Consider the following 11,827-nt stretch of genomic DNA (forward strand, 5'->3'; position numbering starts at 1 on the left):
TAAACACCAATCATATGATGATTGTAATGATATATTTTATTTACCGATTTTATTGAATAAAGGCATTGCCACTATTATTTTTAGTTATATATCAGTGTTTAACATAAACTGAAAGATAATAAAGTCCATATAATAATGTAATCATTATTATTAAAAGATCCTTAGTCAAATATTATTATGGGCATGTACAATAATATTACCCTTAAGAATAACATATTATTGATTGATAACAATGAGCTGTCATTGACATAGAGATGTCAAAATTAATACACGATTATATTATTAGAGAACAATGAATTGGATTGACCTACAACGAGCATGTGTCTTGGATTATTATGTGATGACCACAACATTGCTCATGGTGATGACTATATGTATGATCCTCGAACTTGAGATCATTATTATCTCAACATATATTGTTGAATGTTTTGATACATTTAAACATGCTTCATAATTGGTTGTACCATAAAGACTGTTATTGAATATATCTTGATATATGTAGTGGGGTGTGTATGATAAAGATAGGATATGCCCTTCCAACATAATAGGAAATATATCATAGGCCACTTGATTGAGTGAGAATAGAAATGCATTTCCATGCTCGAATAAGTTGATATGAGATATCACAAATTATTCGTTAATTACAAACTACTCTAGATAACAGGAAACAATAGATGGGCTAAACAAGTGTGACTATTCCAAGACTTGTGTCTATTCTAGATATAAAGGAAAAAAAGAATGTAATACATAAAAGAGTTAATCACGAAGATGATATGTCGAATCATAATTTCTTGTAACTTAGGTGACAATAATATATTGCTAGATGTCACTCATTTTTTGTAATATTAGAATTTTTCAAATAATTACTACTAACGTTACAAGAAACTACAGGGTCAGACCCTAGGGTTGAAATGAACAAAGAAGTACAATTTGTTGTACGTTACTAAAATATACATCTAGAGTTAATATATGTATATTTGATATACATATGATTTGAATTATCCCGAATATATTAAGTAAACATATAAAGAATGTAATTCTGATTGCAACTTTTTAATGGATATTTAATTCAGAATAATTAAATAAGAGTTTAAATAAACATTAAATAATGTAATTTGGATTAAAATTTTTTAATGGATATTTAATTTGAAAGTGTTTAATTGATTCAAAATAACAAAACCCTTATATGTTAGGGTAACTCTGATATTTAAAGATAAGTGAGGTCCATCAGCCACACTTAATGTTCAACCATTTTCTCAAAACAGGTTTTGGGAAAAGTTAAATTTTGCTCTTAACCAGGTGAACTGATTAGAGGCCGAGATGTTTTTCGTGGAGGCTAGGATTCGAGCCGTTCATGTGTTGAGACCTTCGGCGTACCCCACAACGTAGAGGAAACAAAACTTGACGGTCTCACCAGCGATCCAAGTACTTAAATCTGAAAATCGGGTGGAAAGGATGCGAATAATTACAGTGGGTTCCTTGAAAAACAACAAGGACAACAACGAGAAGTGGTGATTGATAACTCCGTAAAAAGAATCAATTTTCAGTCTTTTCACTTAAGTTTTTGCTCGTCTAAACAAAGTATGAACATTATTTTAGTTGCATTTAGTTACATATAGGTTATATTAGCTTGTGGTGGATAAGTTTTGCTTAGGAAAGATTTATTTGGTATGACTGATGTTGCTGAGGAGAAAGGGTTGTTTGGACTGTGTTTGTGCAGGAAACTTACAGAGAAAGAACATTTCAGACGTGACAACGTAAATTTGCAAACGCAAACAAAACATATGAGAACATGAGGAGCAGATTTATCTCGCCGAGGCAAGGTTAATTTGAAGAAGTCTAAAGCAGGTGTGACGAAACTGCCTATGTCACACGCCAGTTGGATAACCTACTTCACGTGCAAGCAAGCCTTAATTATTCTGACAGCCGCCAGCCACCTTTCCTTTTCAAGTCTGGGAATTTAATAACGGTTATTTAAGGAAGCTTCAAAAAGCATGCAAAGCCCTCGGAGATCTTTCTTTGTAAATAATTAGTCGTAGCCGCCAAAGAGAGAAGGCAAGGAAGAAGATAGAAGAGCTTTATCCAAGGCATGAGCAAGCAACTGCAGTGTTTTCCTACCGTCAACCGACCAACCTTCCTTGGTGTCCTCCATAACCAAACTTTAGCAGAGCGCTAATCAGGTATCGAGAGAGGCTGATCACCAAGGCAAGCGCGGTGCTGATCATGATTGTCGCGACAGAGACCCCAGTTTTGGGAGTCGTTCTTCCTTTGTTCTTAACTCTTTATCTATTTGGGGTTGTATTAAACGTTGAATCTTCGATGATATTTGATAGAACTATGACTGTCTTACTTGGTGTTAAACTTTGTTTTACCTGAAGAATATTTGTATGTTTTATGAATGATGAATTATACTTTGCTCATGACTTTTTTGCTCATCGTTTAATTATTTTATCATTAAGCCGTAAGAGCATCGAGAGATCACCTGGGGTTTTGGTAAAACATGTCTTGGTAATGTAAGAGCATCGAGAGATATCCCTTTGTCTATATAGTGATTCTTAGATTCGAGATAATTAAGATAGATCTACGTAAGCAATGGATGAATCCGAGATGGTGAAGTTCTAACTTGTTACCTTAGAGATAAGGAGCGAGTTTCAAAAAACTAAAAGGGGTAGACGCTAGAGTAGGATAGACAACGTCTATAGTTCACGCTGAGAGGTATTGCTACAACAACAGTTTGACAAACCAAGGGATGTAGTTAACGCTGAGGAGTATTGCCATCACAACCGTCTAAGAATACCTAGTAATCCTGTCGAGCAGTTTTAGCAAGTCATAGTAATTCAGTCTAGACTTTTAATAATTGTTGTCAATACAAAAGTTTAGCATAAGTGCGCTGTGATACGTCTGAATATGTGAGGTTGTTTGCATTATATTTAAATCAACACTTATCTTGTTTTATTCTAGCATTCTGCATATTTATTTTGCCTTGACCAAACTTTTCTGCAATCATTAAATCAATTCTTCGTTTTGTTAATAGTAGGTCTTAAGTTGATACTTAGGACTTACACTGTGACACTAATTCTAGTTGTGGTGAAAATATATCTCTCGATCAATCCCTGTGGAGACGATACTCACTTACCATATATTACTTGCATCAATTGTGTATACTTGCACAGATTTACTTGCCTTTGCATATACATTTACAAGTGATCAAGTTTTTGGCGCCGTTGCCGGGTAACGAATTTTTTATCCATAACAAGTTCTTTTTGTGTCACCTTATATTTATTTAGTTTAATGTAGTTTATTATTTTCTTTTGTAGGTTTTTATTATTTCATTACCTTGAGATCTGCTGGTAAGCCTTTAGAACCATTCAACCCTGAAGTTGAGAAATCGTTCAGACAAAGGTTATATGGCCAAAGAACTAGAGAACATTTAAATCAACTCCAAATGCAAAACATATGGGAGATTTAGGACATGATGCATCTATCAATCTTCAAGTTGCAAGGCCAAGAGAAATACAAGATCATTTGAACTCGATTCTCGATGACCTCAATCTAGGCATAGTGGCACATGAAATACAAGCCAATCATTGTGAACTTAAAATGGTGATGTTTAACATGTTAAACTCTATTGGAAAATTTGGTGTGTAACCCCCTAGACCCGGCCTATGCGTTTCGACTAAGTCTAGTGGATCACATACATGGTTCTTAAAGACATTTTCTGAAACCGTTATTCAATCATTGCAAAATCAAATTATATATGACATGATATTATACTATCAAAACCCAACTTGTAAATATAATACCAATAAGTAATAAATTAATTTAAAACAGGTCTTCAAAATCAAAATCACAATAAATCGAATAGTAATAGTAAAAGTGTCATCATCTTAAAATATGATACTTTAAAATAAGGTCCATGTCACCAAAATAATGTCAACTAGCAAGATAAAACATTACAATCAGATATACTTCAAGAGATATATTGATCCTCCAAGTGCTCGAACCGATGTATCTAACCAACAGTATCTGAAAGGGGAAAAAACATTTTCGAAAGGTGAGCTAGGCTCAGTGTGTCCCATCATTACCATAAAATCACCATATGTACCTTAAACAAATCATAGTCCAGTAAATCTCACAAATTCGTAAAAGAGTTTAACTTTTGAAAAGCATAGTTTAAACCCTTTTCTGGTACACCATCAGTAGTTTCCAAAATTATTTTCCATATAGCTTACTTTATGCACATAGCAAAAAGAAAGCCTACTTAAGGATAGGCTATGAAGCTTGTATCCTTAAGCCCAAGTCAATAAGTCCATATAGCTTACCCTAAGCACACAGCAAAGGAAAGCCGACCTAATGAAACATCTTGGGGCCCTCAAGAGTCACATTAGGCCCTTTATTAGCTTGATCAAAGCTATACAATTGTAGTTTTGATGGATCTCAAGTTTACTCTAGAAGATGAAACTTAGGGTTAGATAAGCACTTGGAGTCTCGAACACAGTTAAAATTCTTAATAATTTTGTGACATGGCCTTAGTAACCTGTTTTTTAAAATATTTCAAAACCGTATTTTTAATGTGGACTCATACACAGTCCGAGGGTTAAAAACCAAAAGCTCTGATACCAATAAATGTAACCCCCTAGACCCGGCCTATGCGTTTCGACTAAGTCTAGTGTATCACAAACATGATTCTTAAAGACATTTTCTGAAACGTTATTCAATCATTGCAAAATCACATTATAAATGACATGATATTATACTATCAAAACCCAACTTGTAAATATAATACCAATAAGTAATAAATTAATTTAAAACAGGTCTTCAAAATCACAATAAACCGAATAGTAATAGTAAAAGTGTCATCATCTTAAAATATGATACTTTAAAATAAGGTCCATGTCACCAAAATAATGTCAACTAGCAAGATAAAACATTACAATCAGATATACTTCAAGAGATATGTTGATCCTCCAAGTGCTCGAACCGATGTATCTAACCAACAATATCTGAAAGGGGGAAAAACATTTTCGAAAGGTGAGCTAGGCTCAGTGTGTCCCAACATTACCATAAAATCAACATATGTACCTTAAACAAATCATAGTCCAGTAAATCTCACAAATTCGTAAAAGAGTTTAGCTTTTGAAAATCATAGTTTAAACCCTTTTCTGGTACACCATCAGTAGTTTCCAAAATTATTTTCCATGTAGCTTACTTTATGCACATAGCAAAAGAAAGCCGACTTAAGGATAGGCTATGAAGCTTGTATCCTTAAGCCCAAGTCAATAAGTCCATATAGCTTACCCTAAGCACACAGCAAAGGAAAGCTGACCTAATGAAACATCTTGGGGCCCTCAAGAGTCACATTAGGCCCGTTTATTAGCTTGATCAAAGCTATACAATTGTAGTTCAATCCATCCCAAAATCAATATCCATATACCAATCATCAAAGTCCATAAATCATCAACAATAAATCGGTGTACCAACAATAATAAACCATAGATTTCAATGTACCATATTTCAAAACATATAAAACCATTATGTAGTAAACAGGAACACACCTTGATAATGGGTTTAGATAGTAGATCTACTGATTGCTGGTTTCACCACGCTCTGTTACAGTTTTCGAACGGGTGAATACTGGTATACGTGGTTTAACAGATCTAGAAGAGTTGGGTCAAGCTGTCGAACAATCCAGAGAGTCTCTTGTACCTTCAAACAATAATAATCTATCAGTCTCAAATCTTACTTAATTGTTCAAAGCTAAACTTCTTAAGTATATAAGCATTTTCTGGGTTCGACAATCAATTTGGGGTATTTCGAGTCTTAATTTGGCCAAACGGATTGCGGAATCTGAATCAGGACGTCGATAAACATAAAGTATGACTTTTCAAAAATTCAAATTATTTGTCAAAGTCAAAGTCAACTACTTTGATCGTCGATTTAGAGACTTTCGAATTCGAATTTGGTGAAACGGACTCCAAAAACAGATTCGGGACGTCGAAAACTGTCAAGATAGGTATTTTCGAAAAAGATTAACGATCGTTTAATAGCCGGTCAAAGCCGGTCAAAGTTCTGGTCAAAACTGTCAAACATTTGAAAATTCCCAAAATGTCACTTTTTTAAAAATAATTCCCAGAGTGTCACCTTTTAGGAAATAATTCCCAATATGTTACCTTTTCCAAAATATTTCCCATAATGTCACCTTTTTTTCAAAATAATACCCAAAATGTCACCTTTATCGAAATATTTCCCAGAATATCACCTAATAACAATTATTTACCAATCTAGCCATCTTCTTAAAATATTTACTAAACTAACACCCAAACCGGTCAACCACTGTTTTGAAGCTACCCGGTGTCCTAAAAATTCCCGAAAAATTTCCAAAAAATTATTTTAAGCGATTTTGAGATACTTACAAAGCTCGGTTCAAAATTTTGAACGGTGGAGAGCTCGATTTCAACAAATCCGAAACTTTAACCGCTTCACCCCTCCACTCGCCGGCGACGACGGAGAAACGGTGAACACCGGTGGACTCGGAACGATGCAAGGAACACTATGGTGCAGGAGGTGTCGAAAACGGATCAACGATCAGAGATGAATTTATGATTTTCTCGGCGGTGGTGCTAAAAAAACGTCGAGACTTTGACTCGAAATTCACGGCGTTTGGCAGCGTTTCGCTATAATTGGTTTACTGGGCTTTGTTCACGAGTCGAAGATGAACACGATGGTGGTTTCAATTTGACGGTCGGAGGTCGGACGGTGTCGGAATCGGGCTTCAAAGCAGAGGTGCGGGAGGAGAATTTTATGAGTTGGTTTCTGTGTTTTCACGCAGAAACCAATTCGTTTCATTTAATAGAAAAGGTTGCCGACACTTTTTTTGGGGTAAATTCAGGGCTTGGTCCCTGAATTTTCTTCAACTCTAAAACAGGATACAAGTTTTGAAAACTTTCAATTTAGTCCCAAAATTTCACCAATTTACAAAATTATAATTTTTTTCTTTTTATTTTTTTTCAGGGTTGTTACATGGTGGTTCACCTAATGATGATGCTGGACAACATGTGCGTGTTTTCCTTAAAGTACGCGATTCATTTTGACAACAAGGAGTACATGAAGATGTTCTCAAACTGAAACTTTTTCCTTACTCCCTACGCGATAAGCAAGAGCCTGGCTCAGCGGAGTTCCTTCCGGCTGAATGGAGTCATGCGCAGATTTATGTAAGAGTTTCCTACTCCGATACAATCCGTCCAATATGAATACACAGCTTCGCAATGACATTGCTATTTTTCAGCAAGGAGATGATGAATCAATGTACGAATGCTGGGATAGGTACAAAAACCTACTTCGCAAATGTGATAACCATGGCTTTCACGGTTGGACACAAGTGGTGATGTTTTACAATGGAGTTAATGCACCAAATCGAATGTGCTAGATGCCTTAGCAAATGGCACCTTACTGGACACATCACCCAAGGAAGCTTTTGACATCATCGTCAGGATAGTAAATAATGATTATCAATTTCCAAATACAAGATTGGGAACCGACAGAAAAACATCTGGAGCAAATGAATTAGAGGGTAAGGATTAGGTAGTCGCTCAACTTTCTGCCATAACCAACATGCTGAAAAATTTGTAACATCCTAATGATATGAGAGAAGTCAAGGTGACCAATAACGCAAGTATATTTTTTCACGACAAACATCATGATAGTGATTGCTTGGAAAACCATGAGTCAACCAATTTTGTGGGCAACTACAATCGGAGCAATAATAACCCATATTCAAACACGTACAATCCTGGTTGGAGATAACACCCAAATTTTCCATGGAGTACTCTAGGGAACAGCAATAATTAAGTATCAAATTACAGGCAACAGCAAAATAATTCTGACCATCAATAATTTCAGAATTAGCATCATCAGTAGCCCTGACAAAATAATAAAGGTATAGCATAGCTTATTCCTCTAATATTAATTCCAATACTAATTCCTTGGAGTTATCATTGCAGGAATTTATGGCCTCGAAGAAAGATTTCATGGCGTCCACAGAGACCTTGATGCAAGAACATTCTGCAACAATTAAAAATCAAGGAAATTTGTTACAAAGACAAGTAACACTTTTGCAAAGCCATAGTTCATCCCTAAGAGCATTGGAGAATCAAGTGGGACAAGTTGCTACAGCATTACATTCTCACCCACAAGGAAATCTCCCTAGTGATACTGAAATCACTAAGCATCATGGGAAGGAGCAATGTAATGTACTTACACTAAGGAGTAGAAAACATGTCAACCAAGATGACAAGTTTAGAGGAGAACACCTGAATAGTCCTCACCATGGCATAACACAACCAGAGGATCGAGTTGAAAATGTTGAACGAGATGAAGTGCCTGAAGAGAAGGAAAGAACTGAAGATTCAGAGAGTCATCGCTCAAGCAATGAGAAATTCATGTTCAAGGCTAGAGATTCTTCAACAACAACATCAGACAAATTGAGACCTCCACCACCATTCCCTCAGCGATTGAAGAAGAATGATGATGACCTCTAGTTCAAGAAATTCGTTGATATTATAGATCAGTTGTGTATCAATGTACCCTTACTAAAAGTCATCAAGCCAATACCTTCCTATGCCAAGTTTCTTATGGATATTGTTACAAAGAAACGGAAGGTAGAACGCGTCGCCACGGCAATAGAAATATGTTCAGCAGTGAGCAAACTCCCACCAAAGCAAAAAGACCCTAACAACTTTATAATACCATGCTCAATTGCTAATGACTTCATTGGACGAGCTTGTTGATTTGGGCCCAACCTCAGTCATCCTACAACTAGTCGATCGGTCATATGTGGGACTAGAGGGAAGAATAGACGTCATAGTAAAGGTGGATAAATTCGTATTTCCAGTTGATTTCCTCATCCTGAATTGAGAATCCGATGAAAATGCACCAATCATTTTGGGACGACCCTTCGTAGTCACTAGGAGAATCCTAATAGATTGTGAAAAGTGAGAGTTCACAATGCGAGTAGGAGAACAAAGCGTTACCATCAATGTATTCAACTCCATGAAATATGTGGACGATTCAGAAGTGTTCCAATGCATTAGAGAAGTAGAGCAGAAGACAATCCTTGGACGAAGCGAATCTCTAAGACTTGATGAATACAACGTTTTTTACTATGATCCTACAACCGAGATGCACGAACAAGACACTTACAACCCAGGAAAATTATGTTCATAATACGATTCAGAGAATCATGGCCCTGACAACGGAAATCTAAACAATGAGCACCATGAAAATGATACCAATACACGATACGGAGGAAAGACAAAGAATCAATCGAGGCTTCTTCATAATAAATCAGGTATAAAATTTGAACCCTTAGATTATGATGAAGTTAAGTCTCAAGAGTCATCCTTACAACATGCACCAAAACTGGAACTTAAAACTTTGCCATCATATTTGAAGTATGCTTATCTAGGAGTTGATGAAACTCTACCAGTGATAATTCTGACAACCTAACCTCCGAACAGGAGAATAGTTTATTGAATGTTTTGTCACAGCACAGAAAAGCCCTAGGATGGACAATGGCATACTTGAAGTGAATCGATCTGACCATATGCATGCACAAAATCAATCTCGAAGATAGACATAGCACTTCGATGGAACCCCAAAAAAGGCTCAATCCAAGCATAAAGAAGGTATTCATGAAAAAAAGTTATAAAATGGTTAGACGCAGGAGTAATTTATCCTATATCCAACAGTTCTTGGGTTAGCCCGGTGCAGTGTATGTCGAAGAAAGGTGGTGTGACCGTGATTAAAAGTGAACATGACAAACTTCTCACAACAAGAACAGTCACGGGCTGGCACATATGCATGGATTACAGGAAGCTCAACAAAGCTACAAAGAAAGAACATTTTCCCCTCCCTTTTATCGACCAAATTCTTGATAGATTAGCGGGAAAAACATTTTACTACTTCCTCGATAGATACTCAGGATATAACCAAATAACCATAGCACCGGAGGATCAAGAGAAAACCACTTTCACATGTCGTATGGTACCTATGCATTTAGACAAATGTCGTTTGGACTGTATAACACTCCAGCTACATTCCAAAGATGCATGATGGCAATCTTTTTAGATATGGTGGAAGAATGTATGGAAATATTTATAGACGACTTCTCCGTCTCGAGTGATGATTTTGACTAATGTCTCGACAATCTACCCAAGGTACTTAAATGATGTGAAGATGCTAACCTAGTGCTTAATTGGGAGAAATTTCATTTTATGGTCATCAAGAGAATAGTACTAGGTCACAAAATTTTATGTCGAGGCATCAAAATCGATAAAGCCAAGGTGGACGTGATTGCAAACCTTCCCCCATCCACCAATGTACAAGGTGTACGTAGTTTCCTTGGACATGCAGGCTTTTATAGGTGGTTCATAAAAGATTTTTCTCAAATCTCTAAACCCTTATGTCTTTTTCTTCAACAAAATTATCCATTTGAATTTACTAATGATTGTTTGAATGCCTTCACAGATTTGAAGAAAAAACTTTCGGCGGAACCAATCATTATCCCACCAGACTGGAACAAACCTTTCGAGCTCATGTGTGACTCTAGTGACTATGCAGTTGGAGCAGTGCTAGGGCAACAAAAAAGTAAAATCTTTCATGTTATATACTATGCGAGTCATACTCTTAATGATGCACACCACCACTGAAAAGGAACTCTTAGCAGTAGTTTTTGCATTCGATAAGTTTAGGTCATATCTATTAGGCACTAAGGTAATTGTGCATACATATCACTATGCCATTAAAAATTTGATTAATAAAAGAGACGCTAAGCTTAGACAAATTCGGTGCATATTATTACTACAAGCGTTAAATTTAGAGATCAAGGATATAAAAGGTATAGAAAATCAAGTGGCAGACCATTTGTCTAGGCTAGATAACAAACCTGATTATCCTGACATCAAAGAAAATTAAAGAGGATTTCTCTGGTGAGAAAATATTATTTTTCACGGTTGTGTCGTGGTATGTTAACATAGTTAATTTTTCTTGTTAGTGGTATTATTCCTCCTTATTTATCTAGACAAGGCCGAAAGAAGTTTCGACACGATGTGCGACATTACTACTGGGATGAATCGTTCCTATTCAAGCAATGTGGAGACCAAATAATCCAAAGATGCATTCTAGAAGAAGAACAGAAAGATATTCTACACCAATGCCACTCGTCACCATATGGAGGGCATTTTGGTGGAATGAGAACATCAATGAAAGTGCTTCAGTCTGAATTTTATTGGCCAACCTTGTTCAAAGATGCGCATGAATTCTATAAGTCATGTGATAGATGCCAACGAACAGGAAACATATCGAAACGGCATAAGATGTCATGGAAAAATATTATGGAAATCGAACTCTTCAATGTATGGGGAATAAACTTCATGGGACCATTTTCTACATCATTTGGAGATATTTACATTTTCTTGGCAGTAGATTATGTATCAAAGTGGGTTGAGGCCATCACAACACCTAAAAATGATTCCAAGACAGTGTTAAAAATTTTGCACAAAAATATATTCACATGCTTTGGAACACCACGAGCTATCATTAGCAATGAAGGCACACATTTTGACAACAAATTGATTGCAAAGGCACATAAGCGATATGGAGTATGACATAGGATTGATATGACGTATCACCCTCAAACGAATGGACAAGCCGAAGTATCTAATAGGGAAATCAAACAGATCCTTGAGAAAGTGGTCAACTTAAGTCGAAAGGACTGGTCGCCAAAGCTAGATGAAGCACTGTGGGCTTATCGCATAGCATTCAAGATACC

The sequence above is a fragment of the Hibiscus syriacus genome, unplaced genomic scaffold, assembly GCF_006381635.1.
Source record: "Hibiscus syriacus cultivar Baekdansim isolate YM2019G1 unplaced genomic scaffold, ASM638163v2 tig00112153_pilon, whole genome shotgun sequence".
Lineage (NCBI taxonomy): Eukaryota > Viridiplantae > Streptophyta > Magnoliopsida > Malvales > Malvaceae > Hibiscus > Hibiscus syriacus.